This window comes from Heptranchias perlo, chromosome 13 (genome assembly GCF_035084215.1).
Source record: "Heptranchias perlo isolate sHepPer1 chromosome 13, sHepPer1.hap1, whole genome shotgun sequence".
NCBI lineage: Eukaryota > Metazoa > Chordata > Chondrichthyes > Hexanchiformes > Hexanchidae > Heptranchias > Heptranchias perlo.
Genome location: NC_090337.1, coordinates 29467423 through 29484915, shown reverse-complemented (window position 1 = coordinate 29484915; position 17493 = coordinate 29467423).

Sequence of the window (17493 nt, the reverse complement as noted above, 5' to 3'; positions counted from 1 at the left end):
GTCATACAGAAAAAATAACCCCGTGAGTGCTTGTTCAAACTTTGCAGTTGAAGATCAAGTGGAAGGTTTATTTACATGAGAGTTAACGTGACTGTGTTCTAGGGCAATCTGTAACAGGCAAATTATCCCACAATACGCCATATCATGAAATGATGGCTACCTTTCTCATCTTCTGTTCAGGTTACATCAACATTAAAATAAACATTTTGCTGGGCCGTTCAGTTTTTGATTGCAATCCCAACAAACATTTTTCCAATCTAAGGACGTTTTCTCCTTTCATCTGATAAAATAAGAGATTTGGCTCAAAATCTTCGATGGCCTCAGGAGGAGGACTGGGACTCTCCGATATGGTGGATTATTTGAGTTGTGAAACTGAGATGCTCCTATCTAGCTAATAATCATTGGCTGCCACAGAAATCACTGAACTGTCACTCATCTTCATTCCCCTCCTTCGTGCTCTTTCACTGCTACAGATTTAAAGTTGATTAGACTTTACATGTCAGTCAATTGGAAAATCCAATTCCCCAATGGAGCACTCCCAAGGAATGCAGGTGGGGAAATTGCAAGCCCTCCATTCATTTAACATTACTGGACCAAAAATTAAGGTCCAGGGGCCTGTGATTTCCTGACCAGCATTCCCTTTCAGTGTCTCTTCTCACTGGAAGTGCCTGGTCAGGCAATTAGGCTATAGTGTACGCCGCAGAAGGAGGCCATTCAGCTCACCATGTCTGTGCTGGCTCTTTGCTCGAGCAATCCTAAACTAATCCCACTGCACTGCTTTGTCACTGTGGTACTGCATCTTTGTCTGTTTCAAATATTTATCCAGTTTTCCCATAAAAGAAATAATGGTCTCTGCTTCAACCACTCCCTGTAACAAAGCTTTCCATGCTCCAGCAACGCTCTGTGTAAAAATATTTCTCCGAACCACTCTCTGTGATCAATTTAAAATGATGATCCCTTGTCACCAACTCCCCAACCTGAGGAAATAATCTTTCCCTATTCGGTCTATTAAAACTCTTTATAATATTAAAAACCTCTAATAAATCTCCTTCTCGTTTTCTCTACTCCAGTGGAAAGAGTCCCAGTATCTCAAATCACAACTATAATTTCCCATCCTTGGTATCATCCTGGTGAATCTATGCTGAATGCTCTCTATGACTTTAAATGTCTTTTCTATAATAAAAACCTATGTTGCAGTTTCTACTATCTTGTATGCTGAATTGCAATCTGTGCCATCATCCTGCTAGTGCATTTAATCTTCAATAAAATCTCAAGTTTGAATCAGTACATGAACTGCATTTTGTTATTGATATTAGCTTGTTCACTTTGATAAATATTGTTGCCATCAGAACTAAAATGACCTGAGACCTGTACTTTAATCATTCAATAGATATGATTTATCTCTTACCACAAATCACTTCAAGGAACTATGGGATTTACAACATTGACCCAACTCACCTCTGGGATAACTAATTACTTTATAAAAAGTGTCATTAAACATCTTTTATCCAATTTGACAATGCATTCTATTGATTTCTGACACTATTAAACCTCCTTCAATATTAAATACCCTTTACTACAAAAAAAATTCTTGTTCACAAAATTGATCTCAACTATTTATTTCAACTACTTATCTAGTTATTTATTAAGAAAAAACATCTCTGAACAGGGAAAGAATACTATTTCCACTTCTGAGAAATGGAAATTACATGAAGTTGGAATTGATTTGTTTAGATCTTCGTATAATTAATCCTAATTTAATAACTGAGATTACAGCAGTTTATCTCTATAGCATCATTCAATGCATATTTGGTCCCCACACTACTGATTTCTTGATTTCAAAAACATCACCATGGGAAACTGCAGATTGGGAGACTGATGTTTCCTCTTGGGGTGAGGGGTGGGGGCAGAGGAACAAAGAGTTCTATTGGCTGAGGCTGGAGGGTCTGTCAACTGCCATCTTGAATGCAGTTCCTGTGTTGCAGAGGGAGATGAAGTAGTGATAGGAGAGCGTTTACCCTGCAGCAAACTAAAAACACTGAGCATAAAAGATTTTTTTAAACAGAACATTGCTTATGCATAGCATAAGAATATTAAATTTTCAGAACAATATTTCATTTCTGTATTCTACTAATCATAGGTTTCAAAATGCCTCAAAATGCCCACACAAATCTAAATAGCATGTTATAAAAAGGTCACACTGGTCCGAGGGTTACTTTATAAGTTTCCATATAGGTTTAATAAAGCTGCATGACCCTGCTTTTAGGTGGCCTAAATAGGGCTTCAGGAAAAACGACTAAATCAAAATCACACACTTATCTATTTTAGTCTTGATGTGGAGATGCCGGTGATGGACTGGGGTTGACAATTGTAAACAATTTTACAACACCAAGTTATAGTCCAGCAATTTTATTTTAAATTCACAAGCTTTCGGAGGCTTCCTCCTTCCTCAGGTGAACGTTGTTGGAAATGAAATCCTCGAAATGAAATCGCATTTATAAATCACAGAACAATGCTTGGTGATTACAGACAGTTTTTTCAACTGCCCGTTGCCAAGGCAATCAGTGTGCAGACAGACAGGTGTTACCTGCAAGGTCTCCGAATATACAAATCACCAAAAAAAAACAAAAAAAGAGATAGAGAGGTAGAAACATAGAAAAGACAGCAACTGACCAGTTATATTAAAAACAGATAACATTTGTTCGCTGGTGGGGTAACGTGTAGCGTGACATGAACCCAAGATCCCGGTTGAGGCCGTCCTCATGGGTGCGGAACTTGGCTATCAATTTCTGCTCAACGATTTTGCGTTGTCGTGTGTCTCGAAGGCCGCCTTGGAGTACGCTTACCCGAAGGTCGGTGGCTGAATGTCCTTGACTGCTGAAGTGTTCCCCGATTGGGAGGGAACCCTCCTGTCTGGCGATTGTTGCGCGGTGTCCGTTCATCCGTTGTCGCAGCGTCTGCATGGTCTCGCCAATGTACCATGCTCTGGGGCATCCTTTCCTGCAACGTATGAGGTAGACAACGTTGGCCGAGTTACAGGAGTATGAACCATGCACCTGGTGGGTGGTGTCCTCTCGTGTGATGGTGGTATCTGTGTCGATGATCTGGCATGTCTTGCAGAGGTTGCCATGGCAGGGTTGTGTGGTGTCATGGACGCTGTTCTCCTGAAAGCTGGGTAATTTGCTGCGAACGATGGTCTGTTTGAGGTTGGGTGGCTGTTTGAAGGCGAGTAGTGGAGGTGTGGGGATGGCCATAGCGAGGTGTTCGTCATCATTGATGACATGTTGAAGGCTGCGGAGAACATGGCGTAGTTTCTCCGCTCCAGGGAAGTACTGGACGACAAAGGGTACTCTGTTGGTTGCGTCCCGTGTTAGTCTCCTGAGGAGGTCTACGCGATTTTTCGCTGTGGCCCGTCTGAACTGTCGATCGATGAGTCGAGCGTCATATCCCGTTCTTACTAGGGCGTCTTTCAGCGTCTGTAGGTGTCCATCGCGTTCCTCCTCGTCTGAGCAGACCCTGTGTATTCGCAGGGCCTGTCCATAGGGGATGGCCTCTTTGACGTGGTTAGGGTGGAAGCTGGAAAAGTGGAGCATCGTGAGGTTGTCCGTGGGCTTGCGGTAGAGTGAGGTGCTGAGGTGCCCGTCTTTGATGGAGATTCGTGTGTCCAAGAAAGAAACCGATTCTGAGGAGTAGTCCATGGTAAGCTTGATGGTATCGTGTAGTCTCTTTAGTGATTCCTCGCCGTGGTCCATAGAAAGAAAATGTCGTCGATGTATCTGGTGTATAGTGTTGGTTGGAGGTCCTGTGTAGTGAAGAAGTCCTGCTCGAACTTGTGCATGAAAATGTTGGCGTATTGGGGTGCGAATTTGGTCCCCATGGCTGTTCCGTGTGTTTGGGTAAAGAACTGGTTATCGAAGGTGAAGACATTGTGATCCAGGATGAAGCGGATGAGTTGTAGGATGGCGTCTGGAGATTGGCTGTTGTTGGTGTTGAGTATTGATGCTGTCGCAGCGATGCAGTCATCGTGGGGGATACTGGTGTAGAGTGCCAAGACGTCCATCGTGGTGAGAAGTGTTCCTGGTTCAACTGGTCCGTGGGTACTGAGTTTTTGTAGGAAGTCTGTAGTGTCGCGACAGAAGCTGGGGGTTCCCTGTACGATGGGTTTCAGGATGCCCTCGATGTATCCAGAGAGGTTCATGTCACGCTACACGTTACCCCACCAGCGAACAAATGTTATCTGTTTTTAATATAATGGGTCATTTGCTGGCTTTCTCTGCCTTCCGGATGTTTCTGCCTCTCTCTGTTTTTTTTCCTTGTTTGTTTTTTTGTTGAATGTGTATTCGGGGGTTCTGCAGGTGACACCTCTCTGTCTGAACACGGTGATTGCCTTGGCAACGGGCAGTTGCAGGGGCATTCTGTAAACACCATGTATTGTTCTATATGTATAAATGCGTAGGCTTCAAGGAGCTCCTGAACATTTACCTGAGGAAGGAGGAAGTCTCCGAAAGCTTGTGAATTTAAAATAAAATTGCTGGACTATAACTTGGTGTTGTAAAATTGTTTACAAATAACATTGATAGCGTCCTTTTCCATTGGCGTCAGTGTTTGAAGAGTGGCAGGACCTTCTCCTGTTCCAGTTGTCTCCCTCCTGTTGTGTGCCAGCTTCTCCTGCAAGAAAAGTGCAATTGGGTTAATATATGCCCAGTTTATGAGTTTTCAAGATGTATGAGGCAGCTTAGCATAATGTGCTTGATGACAGGAAGGAGCAGCAAGTGTTGTCAAGAGGAAAAAGTAGTTGTGAGGCCAGTATCAGGTTTTGAGAGTAGGAGTGCAAACAGAAAGCAGTGCAGTGAAGTGTTCTGTGCTAATTTGAGGAGTGCCATGGGAAGTTAGGAAGGAAAGGAGATTAGTGCTGAGACTAAAGTCAGGTCACGTAGGACTGTGCAGTGAATATGAGAGATATGAAGGGGAATGTTATGTTGGCAATCCTGCTCAGATCATTACATTTCTTTCCTGCACTGCAGCCAGATGCTGGGAACAGCACTGGTGGCATTGACATTGTCTGCCACCCCTCTCCATGCCTGTTGACTAATATGTCTTGGTACACGTCGCCAATTGGAGGAAAAAGAGGACTTCCTGCCTACTGTTCACATGGTCGATCAGCACCTCTACCGCTGCGTCAGAGAATTTGGGGAACCTGGTCGAAGTCACCTTGCCTGTGGCTGGACAATCTCGCTGCCAGCTATAAAAAGTACCTGCCCTTTAAGGTGTAACAGGATGCTTTTAAGTAGTGGTTGTCCACTGGATTTCCTTCCCTCCCAATATGGGACCTATAGGGCAGTGCGTTTTACACTGGTAGTTCACTGATTTCATTTAAATTAGGTGTGGCCACAAAAATTTCACAGGCCCCACATTGATTCTTTCAGGTGGGTGCAACGGATGGCCTGCCCAATTGCTGCTGGAGATGAAAATCACCCCATCTGTCAGAGGCCTGGGACTTACTTTTTTTCCACGTCCACAGCTTCATTTCCACACCTGGGCTTTATTATGCATGGCCTAGGCCCCCATTCTTCACACATGGGAAATCTTTCAGGGACCCTTCCTTTTTTTTTTCTCTCAACTCCCACATTCGAAGGTAGTTCCCACCTCAGGAGAAAGCAGTCCACATCCTTAATAGTATCTGATGCAAGACAGTCAGGTGCTAAATCCACTGCTGGATTTAGCAGCTCCTCCCACAGGTAGCCCAATGATTAGAGAGAGATTTTTTTCCTCTGGGTTTCTGTGAAGCCTTTGCTAATCCATACTTCAGCAAATCAGTATGTTTGATTTGCTAATTTACTAATTGTGAGGCATTTACTGATCTACATTTGAGCAAATCAGTATGTTTAATTTGCTAAATCTCAGGTTCCTGCAGCTTACAGGAAAGTGTTTATTTCTTAACTTACCACAAGCCTTAAATACATCTGATGCTTTTAACAGTGGCTACTGTTAAAGCTTTTTAATTTAACCATTCCAATGGGAGTTGAACTAGTCGAAAAGCAAATTGTAATATTTCAATCGAAATAAATTCTACCTCAGGATTGTTAAAGGGAATGGTTTAATCCCACCACTGTAAGGCATTTTGGCTCTGATTATCAGAGAGTTCACCCAGAGTTATTCCACTTTTTTATTGCACTGCATACCTAATTGGCATACATTGCAATAATATTTTATAATATCTACAACCCACGTTTGGCTTTCATGTGATTTCTGAATGCATATGTGTTTCACTGAGACAGACAGTAACAAAAATAGGCCATTTTATGCATTTAAATATATGGGTGCATGAACTTACACTGTGGATCACATATATCGAGACTAAAAAGTAAAAAAAAGCAGAATTTAGAAACAGTCCTATTCAATTCAAAACTCCTGTATTAGAACTTTAAAAATTCTTATGTTCCTGCAGCTTGTAGGGAATTGGTTCTTTCTAAACCCACCACAAGCCTTACATTTCATCTGGTGCTTTTACAGTGGTTCTTGTTGATGAAAAGCTAACATGTCATTACTTTAATTAACCGTTCCTATCTGAACAGAAAAGAAGTGACAACAAAGAAATGTAGTGAAAAATTAATAATGAAGAAAATAAGCCGTCGCATACAATTGACAGTGTTGAAGTGCTAAACTATACAGAGTAACAGTTGGTGACAGTTTATTGTATATGAGATCCAGAGTTTGGACTGTCACAGAAGATAGTACACTAAGGATCATGCATTCATTACTTCAGATATTTTTTCTCTTTTCTCACATCATATAAATACTTGAAGGGAAAAAATTTGCAGGGCTACGGGGAAAGAATGGGGAAATGGGACTAATTGGATTGGTCTTACAAAGAGCTGGCACAGGCTTGATGGGCCAAATGGCCTCCTTCTGTGCTGTAACCATTCCATGATTCTATGATCACCGAACACGATATCCTGTTTATTCTATTGCAAATATTCTAGATTGCTGTGCCTGCATATAGTATATCAGACATACATAGCATTTTCAGTACATTTACTTTATTGGTGTGAAATGTGTGAACCGTACAAATACAACAATGTCCATAAACATTTTAAAACAAATAACAATATTCAACTGGATTGGGTATTATTTTCAATGCCAAATGAGTGATAATTCACTTGTGTGAAAAATGTAAACAAAAAATATTCTGTGGATAAACTCGATACGATTTAAGTTAAGATCTGATATTTCAATAGAGTCGATTAAAAAGTAAAGTCTAAAATGATATTTTAATGAATTTTTTCACTGTAATAATGTATTCAAGAGATAGGATCTGGAAGATTTTTCAAACATGCATACAGTACCAGGTAATACAAGGTGTCATTAGATAAAGATCCAGATGTAGTAGTGTAGTGGTTATGGTACTGGACTAGCAACCCAGAGGTATGAGTCCAAATCCCACCATAGGAAGTAGTGTAAGTGAATTCAATAAATCTCGTACTTCATGGGCTTGCACTATGAAACATGATCATCGTAAGGATTATTTTAAAAACCTAACTGGTTCGCTAATGTCCTTCAGGGAAGGCAACCAGACACCCCTATCAGGTCTGGTCTGCATGTGACTCCAGTTCCATAATATGTGGTTGACTCTTAATACCCTCTTAAGTGTCCCAGTAAGACACTGATGCTCATTTTGGGTTCCACCAGAACCACTTGGTTCCAGGCCTCATCACAGTCTTGATCTAGGCATGGACACAAGAGCTAAGGGCCAGAGGAGAGTTGAGAATAACTGCCCTTGACATCAAAGCCGCATTCAACCAAGTATGACCTCAAAGAGCCCTAGCAAAACTGAGGTTAATGCAGGTCAAGAGGAAAACCCTCCATGGGCTGGAGTCATACCTAATAGAAAGGAAGAATGGCTATGGTTGTTGGAGGCCAATCATTGCAGCCTCCGCACATTGCTCCCAGAGTTCCTCAGGGCAGCATCCTTGGCTGACTAATCTTCAGCTATTTCAATAGTGACCTTTCCTCCATCATAGTCGAGAGCGGCTGTTTGCTAATTGTTCAGCAGTGTTCAGTTCCATTCAGAACTCCTCTGATTATGAGGTACCCCGTGCCAACCTGGACAATATCCAGATTTGGGTTGATATGCGTTAGGTTGCATTTGTGCTGCATAAGTGCTAGGCCAGAAAAGGGCCAACAACCTCCCCTGACCTTCAATGGCATCACTATTGCCAAGTCTCCCACCACAAACATCGTGGGGGGGTTACCATTGACCAGAAGCTTAATTGGACCAGCCTTATCAACAACATGGCTACAAGAGCAGGGCAAAGGCTGGATATTCTGCAATGAGTGGCTCACCACCTGACCCCTCAAATCCTCTCCACCATTTTCAAGGCTCAAGTCAAGAGTGTGACGGAATACCACTTGCCTGGATGGGTGCAGCTGCAAAAACACTCAAGAAGCTTGACACCATTCGGGACAAATCAACCTGTTTGATTGACACTCCCACCAAAAGACTCGTAGGACCATCTTATCTGCCTTCCTGCTGTACTTTCTGTTGTATTTGTTTATGTGCTGCTTCTCAAGTTACTTGTCCAATTTTGCCTTGAAGATAACTTAACTACTTCCCTCTAAAACCACACTTAGAAAGTTGTTCTACTAATCAACTACCCTCTCAGTCATGTATTCTTACATCCAGTCTGATTCTACCTCTTCTCTGCTTCAACTCACATCTCCTCATTTTGTTGTCTTGCCAGTACAAATAGCCCTGACCAATATTCCACATCTATGAGTCTTATTATTTTAAATACCTCAATCCTATCCCCTCAATCTTTTCGTTTCCAATGAGATGGAGTCCAAATCCTCATCTAGCCTTATATGTTTTATACTCATCTTAGCAACACCTTATGTATCACAATATCATAGTAAGTAACAGCACAGAAGGAGGCCACTCAGCCCATCGTGCTTGTGCCGGCTCCTTGAAAGAGCGATCCAATTAGTCCCACTCCCCAGCTCTTTCCCCATAGTCCTGTAAATGTTTTCCTTTCAAGTATTTATCCAATTCCCATAGTTATTATTGATGAGGGAGAAAGGAATAGAAGGAAATGCTGATAAGGCTTGATGAAGTAGGGAGGGGGGAGGCCCATGTGGAGCATAAGCACCGGCACAGACTAGTTGAGCCGAATGGCCTGCTTCTGCACTGTAATTTCTATTTAATTCTATGTAATCTGCTTCCACCACCCTTTCAGGCAGTACATTCCAGGTCATAACAACTCTCTGCATAAAAAAATGTTTCCTCATGTCGCCTCTGGTTCTTTTGTCAATCACCTTAAACCTGTGTCCTCTGGTACCAACCTTTCTGCCACTGGAAGCAGTTTCCCCTTATTTACACTATCAAAACCGTTCATGATTTTGAACAGTTCCATCAAATCACCTCATAACCTTCTCTGCTCTACAGAGAGCCCCAACTTCTCCAGTCTTTCCACATAACTGAAGTTCCTCATCCCTGGTACCATTCTAGTAAATATCTTCTGCGCCCTCTTTAAGGCCTTCACATCCTTCCTAAAGTGTGGTGCCTAGAAATGAACACAATACTCCAGCTGAGGCCGAGCCACTGTTTTATAAAGGGTTAGCATAACTTCCTTGCTTTTGTACTCTATGCCTCTATTAATAAAGCTCAAGATCCCATATGCTTTTTTAACAGCTTTCTCAACTTGTCCTGCCAACTTCAAAGACTTGTGTACGTACACCCTCAGGTCTCTCTGTCCCTGTACCCCCTTTAAAGTTGTACCATTTAGTTTATTTTGCCTCTCCTCATTCTTCCTACCAAAATGTATCACTTCACACTTCTCTGTGTTAAATTTCATCTGCCATGTGTTTGCCTATTTCACCAGTCTGTCTATGTCCTCCTAAAATCTTACTACCTTCCACGTTGTTTACCACATTTCTGAATTTTGTTTCATCTGCAAACATTGAAATTATACACTGTATACCCAAGTCCAGGTCATTAAGATATATTAAAAAGAGCAGTGATCCTAATACCGATCCCTTGGGGACACCACTGTATACTTCCCTCCAGAGTGAAAAACATCCGTTCACCACTACTCTCTGCTTTCTGTTCCCTGAGCCAATTTTGTATCCATGTTGCCGCTGTCTTGAAGCATCTATCCAGTATGACTCTAGTCAGCCGCCTTCTTTTTCATAATAAAAGCCTCAACAATCCTAACAACCCCTCCAGCCAATTTTCAATCCTTTGTAACACAATGCCTCCAAATTTTGTGAAGCAGTTTTCTATGAGGTATATTATCAAATACCTCACTGAAGACTAAGGGCCCGATTTTACCAGGGGTGCGGGTTCTGGGCGGGTGGGCCAGCGGGCGCGTTGAAAACGCGCCCGGTGAAATTAGTGGGTTGCCCACGCGATTGTAGCAGGCAACACACTAATTGGAACCACTTACCTGCTCCTCCGGGTTCCCCGATGCTGATCTGCGCGTCGGGCGGGCTGCGCATGCGCAGTAAGATCTGTCAGCTGGAGGCGCTCTATTTAAAGGAGCAGTCCTCCAATGACAGATGCTACCACAAACAGCAAAAATTACAGCATGGAGCAGCCCAGGGGGAAGGCTGCTCCCAGTTTAATGATGCCTCACTCCAGGTATCATTAGATGGGGTGAGGAGGAGGGGGAGGACAGAGATATTCCCCCCGGCGGGCGGGAGGAAGCGGCCTGCCTCCGCCACCAAGAAGGCCTGGCTCGAGGTGGCAGAGGAGGTCACCTGCGCCACCAACATATCGCCCACCTGCATACAATGCAGGAGGCGGTCCAATGACCTCAGTAGGTCAGCCAAAGTGAGTACACGTAGTCTTTCCCCTACACTCCGTCTGCCACATCACTGCCCCCACCCCACATCTCCTTCGGCACTGCCAACACTACTCTGTCACATCACCCCTCATACCCACTCAAACCCCATCCTCATCTTACCTGCACCTACTCACCTCGCCAGTACTCACCCCGCCACTACCACGCAACCCAATCCTCATACAATCTCATGGCTCTATCCCATACTCACCCTCTCGTGCATCTCTCTCACGGCCAGCCTCACTCAACCTGCCACCACCTATGCTGCAGCCACAGGGCATGCATCACATATGTGCAGTAGGCAGCGTAAGGCAAACGTGTCGTGAGCATGAAGGGGATGCACAAGGGTGTTTGAGGGTTTGTCATGGGTGTTACTTCTATTGAATTAAACAACAACTCACATCACACATTATATTGGCACCACTACTGCCATGTCTTCGCGAATCCTGTCCGGTTTGTGCAATAATGGCCGCTCCTGGGTATCCCTATGAGGACCCACCACTGATGTCACCCAGTGTGTCACTGCAGAGTGGGTGTAGGTGTATTTGCAGGGCTCTTCTGCGCAGACGACAGAGAGACATCAGGGATGTCCCCGGTTGCAGCCTGGAAGGCTGTGGAGCAGAAGTTCAGGAGGGCAGTGGTGACTTTGACAGCGACAGGTAGGAAGATGGAGCTCGGGCCAGCCAGGAGCAGCTCGGCATGAAAGAGGCTGCAGATGTCCACGACTACATGTTGACTGAGTCTGAGCCTCTGTGTGCACTGCTGCTCAGAGAGGTCCAGGAGACTGAGCCTCGGTCTGTGGAACGTGTGGCGAGGGTAGTGCCCTCTGCGACGCATCTCTCTCTGCGGTAGCCCTCCCTCCTGCTGTACAGGTGGATGTGTCACAGCACTCTGTTGTGGAGCTCCACGTGTCAGAGGTGGACGGCGTGGATGGCGAGGCTGGTGATGCTGTTCGCCCTCCGAGGAGGTCATGACTGCAGCTACGGCGGCCCCCATCCGCAAGATGTACATCTGAGGGGGTCCGCAAGGTAGGTACATGTCTCCGGACCCCGGGGTAAGTGTGCAGGTTGGTGACTTTGACCATCAGGAGGAGGGTGGTGGAGGACAAACTTTGTCCCAAGTGACAGAGCGGCCTCCTGCAATGGCTGAGGGTCTCCCCCCACCACCTGTCAAATGGACCTTTGCAGCTGCCACAGGCTGACGGCTGCATTTCAACTGGGACTGTTTCCCCCAGTGTGTGAAACAGTCCCATGTTTATCCAAAATCACACACAGTCCCTTAATCAGGGCGGTTAATGACCTGAACAAGCAAAGTAAATACACTCAAGTGGCATCCCGCTGGCTTTAATTGCCTGCGGGATTCCCACCAGCGGGGGCTGCGCACGCACCCCCGCACGGCAGCGCGGAACCCGGAAGTGGGCGGGATTGAGACGCGATCTGGTCCCGCACCTGGATTCCGGGATTTTTGGGGCCCCCCCCGCCTAGAACGCACCCGGTAGCAGGTGCTAAAATCGGGTCCTAAGTATCTCGCATCTACATTCGCACCCTTATCCACATGTTTTATTCCTTTACCAAATTTTCTGTTGTTACTTTTGTAAATCCATGCTGACTCTTTCTAATTAGTTTATATCCAAGTGCTGCAATACCCTGTCCTTCATAATTGATTCTAGAATTTTATCTGGAATATAGTTACCCAGAACTTCCCAGCAATAAGGGCCCTACATTCACTGTTAACTGGTCCTCTGGTACTAGCCCTTATTCCAGCAAATCCCGAAATATTTTTGTTAGTCACGTTACTAACACACTCTTTTATGTAGTAACAATTATAGAAGCATAGAAGTTTACAGCACATCATAAAAAGGACATATTTTGGGAGAGTAGGGCTTAAAAAATGAACTATTCTGATCCTGATTGTATTTTAAAACAAACATTTCATTGGTGGCTGTTGGAGGTATAAATTACTGAGCACAAATCACTGGTTTTCACATCACATGTGTAATAGGATTTATTTGTTGTCCACATTATAAACAGGGTTAGCAGACTTGATACGAATGGGTTAATTATCCATAAGGATACATGCAATATTATTCCATGTTTGTGATACAATTGGGGACTCTATGATGACATTTTAGAAAGATTGTGACTTGGCAAGTAATTTGGGAAATGCAATTTTTCTGAGAATTGATTTTGGAAAATTATTTTAGTGCAATTTTGAAATCCCAGACATGAAGCTGAAGAAGTTTGTGAATATTTCAGAGTTGGTGGCATTTGCCTTATATCCCAAAGGCCTTCCAATTCAGGATACATCTCTTAAAGTATTTTCATTCTCTGATAAAGGACTGTTGCATACATTCATTTTCTTTGGAATGTTCTTTTCTAATATTGGGTACAACAATGTCCCTTGGCAGTGGCTTCAGGCTATCCATATATATTGACTATAAAATATCTTTGAGAAACTTTTAGTTCCCAGGTTGGTGAATTCCAACTTCCAGAATTTGACGACCATTTATAACAGGCCCAAATTGTATCACAAATATGGGTGTATAGCATTTGTGCAATGAATATGTAATTTAAAAAGAATATGCAGGATTATTAATGTTTCAATGTCATTCTAACTCTGTTGAAAATAGCACACTTGTGGTATTCTAGAACACATTTCTAAAACATAGGAGATTTATACTTGTGTTGCAAATTGTTGGCAGGGCGTTTAAAGTCAGGCCATGCAGCTTAGTCAGGCAAATATTATAAGTAAAGAATCTTACAACACCAGGTTATAGTCCAACAATTTTATTTGAAAATCAAATATTATAAGGGCAATGGCTGGATGACAACACTTTCTGCATAATTATAGTGTAATGTGTATTTTTTTTCAATTTTCTCCTCTCTTGAGGGACTGACTTATATTGGATTATGGTTCCACAGACAATGACACCCTTTCAGTACCTTGCCCAAGTGGTCTATTCTTCATCCATGAACCTAGGTAATGAATGTCAGGATACCATTCAACCATAGTGGGCAATACAGCCAACTTTGAATCTATCCTCAGCCAATATCTGCACACATGCACTTTCAGAGAGCAGACCATGTATGATTTTTCCACTCTGTAGACCAGGTACGCTGAGACTGGTTGTAGCACCCCTAACTGCCTTCCTGCTGAATCAGCAAATGCAGCCTGGACTGTTATTCTACCAGAGATCTTGCTGGTCTGCATGGTTCAGTAACATGTATTGAATTTACTGGCTGAGCCATTTGATGAGTCCATTATGGGCTTTCTACTACACACACTCTTTATTCCCATGTGAAATTGATATGCAATAAAAAAAATCTTGCGCCTAGCACGCATCCATAGCATGACACTTTCAAAAGCATCATACCCCAAAAGTGCCACCCATTCAGAGGGCACAGATAACTTCACAGATAAAAACTTAACCATGTTAATTGCTTCATATGCAGTCAGTGGGTAGTACCTACAGGGTTCAGTACTGGGGCCACTTCTGTTCACTGTATATATCAATAATTTGGATATAGACCTAGAGGGAGTGCATTTTGGTGAAGAAATTAACAGCAGTAACAATACTCTGCATTGAAGCAGGCTCAATGTTGTGAACGAGCAGATGGATTTGGGGATATATGTTCACAGAACATTAAAGGCAGCAGCTCGGGTTGATAATGCTGTAAGAAAAGCTAATGGAATTCTAGGTTTTCTCACAAGAGGAATTGAATATAAAAGCCACAGGGTAATAATGAATCTATATAAAATCTTAATAAGACCTCAGTTAGAGTATCGTATGAAATATTGGACTCCATACTATAGCAAGGATATTGCGTGCAAATTGGCTGCTGCGATTGTTCACAGAACAACAGTGACCACACTTCAAAAGTAATTATTCGGCTGTAAAACACGATGGGACATTCTGAGGATGTGAAAGGCGCTATCTAAATGCAAGTTCTTTCTTTCCTGCATGGAATGACAAAGGATACACAACAGTGCTTCTCCGAAATCTGTGTAGGCATGTGAGCGTGTTTTGGGAACCTGGAGAACATTTTGGAGAGAGTAGCAACTCCAGGATGCACTGCAGCGCCCAAGCACTGATGCAGTTTTGCTCACAAACATTGTGGGATTTTGGTCTCCAATTTACAGGAGACACTCACTTCTGGTATGAAGAGGCCAAGGGATCGGAATGCGAGGTCCTAGTTGGCAGACTTCATAAGGAACATTTGCCGTGTAATCAATTTGCATCCATTTCAATAATTTTGCAGTAGCTAATGAGGCCAGCACACAGCATGGCCTCAAAACCTTCTCTTGTGGAATCAGGATTTCACTACCAGGTACACTGTGGCCTATCTTCCTGATTCTGCAGACTTCGAAAGCTACGGACAAGGGGCAAATCCCCAAGCAGAACATTTTAGAATCAGCTTTAGAGTGACATGAATCACAAGTCAACAGAAACTAGGACCAAGGTATCAGTCTAGGAGAAATGTTACAATTGAGGCTTACGGGCTAAAATAATGAGACAGGTTACTCTCAATCTTACTAAACAACAATAAGATCCTTTATTTAACAGTGCCATGGGAGATTTACTGGTATTTTAATATGACGGTGAGGTTTGAAAGGAAAGACTGAATGGCAGCTGTAGTAAATAAGAATAGAAATCAAACATCAGCAGTTCTGAGCCTTCATAATTGAAAAAGATTGATGATTCACCTATTTAATTTTACCAGTTAAACAATGACAGTAATCTTTCAAACTTGGCCAAAACAAAACGTGTCTGTTAATTGCAAACAGAACAATTACTTTAGCTCAGAGAAACTGTTTATTCTTACTGAACTGATTTAGGAAAAATAAAAATGTATTCAAACTTTTGATGTTTTAACATTTGCTCAGTGTACTTGAGGCAGTGGAGAATGGGAGGAAACATTTATCAAGTTGAGGTGAATCAAACATAGTGAAGTATATAAAGAAAAAAAACAATCAGTGATTTGCAATATTTTATCATGGAGGAGCTTATCAAGTGCACTTGAAGTGCTGTAACCTACAGGGCTACGGACCAAGTGCTGGAAAATGGGATTAAGCTGGATAGCTCTTTTTTGGATGGCATGGACACAATGGGCCGAATGGCTTCCTTCTGTGCCATAGCTTTCTATGATTCTATGATCAACAAAGCAATGAAGATGACAGTTGGATGAACGTTTGGTATAAATATCTTAAACAGTTAGTGGGGGTTATGTGTGGTGTTCGTGCAATCTCTACATTAAAATTGTACTCCTGTATTATAAACTTTAAAATTTTACTTTTAAGTTTCCAGTATGTATATATATTTATCATATAATGTCCATTATAGGATGTGCATCTATATAATGCACAATTTCTTATATAGTGTATCACTGTGATCCTTGCATTTCATTGTATTGTTTGTGTTATTTCTCTGTATGATAATGATGTCTGTAGGTTTAGAATTTCACAAGTTTCTTAAGGTCTGGAGAGTGTTCCATTACATCATTTGTTCTTTTTATGTATCAGTGAATTTTCTGTGGCATCGCTCACATTTGCCTATAGAATAACAATCATTGCACCTGCTGTATGTGAAGTACTTTGTGATATTTAAAAGCAATGTGATAAAGCACTATATAAATGCAAGTCTTTCTTTCTTATCTAATGCATTTAATGTAACATTTTCCAAGGTGCTTAAACAAGCCCATTTAAACACATTGAATTGTATTTAATTTTCAGAGTGAAATTTAACACATTTTTAAAGCCAAAAAAAGTGACTGTAATTCACAGTGAATGACACTTTGCTTAACAAGTCTGTACACAAAAGGAATAAGCATTAACCATGAGACTCACTCCAGAAAAGCCAGACATATTGTGAGGATTGTCCACTATTCCGTTTTGGACTAGATTATCCTATTTTTGAACAAAATTTTTTAAAATGTAAACCACATACCAAAGTCTAATTTCTTAAGAGAAATTGCAATTTTCCCCCACATACATCTGTGTCTAATGCTATAGTGGGATTAGTTATTAACATTGTCAATGAACATTCCTCAGTAATGTGGCAACTTTATCCTTCTTTTCTTGGATCACGATACATGCAGAGTTGGAACTCTTTACTGCTAACTGATTTTTCCAGCTACAGAGATTGTGCAATACAGTGAAAGGCATTATTATGCATCTGCTGTAGTTTGTCCTGTAGAAAAAGAGGATTTAATATGCTAATATCTTTTGATTAGCAGATCTATTAATGACAACCTATCAAATAGTATCCCTGATGGCTGACTGGACAAGTGGTCATTCTCTACAGTCAGCATTGATCAAAGTATTTGAATCAGATCATTACATTCAATTCAAATACCTTCCCTTCATCAAAAGTCAGAAATGGGGATGTTCGCTCATGAGTGCACAGTGTTCAGTTCCATTCGCAACCCCTCAGATAATGAAACAGTCCGTGCCCGCATGCAGCAAGACCTGGACAACATCCAGGCTTGGACTGATAAGTGGCAAGTAACATTCGTGCCAGAAAAGTGCCAGGCAATGACCATCTCCAACAAGAGAGAGTCTAACCACCTCCCCTTGACATTCAACGGCATTACCATCACCAAATCCCCCACCATCAACATCCTGGGGGGGGGGGTCACCATTGACCAGAAACTTAACT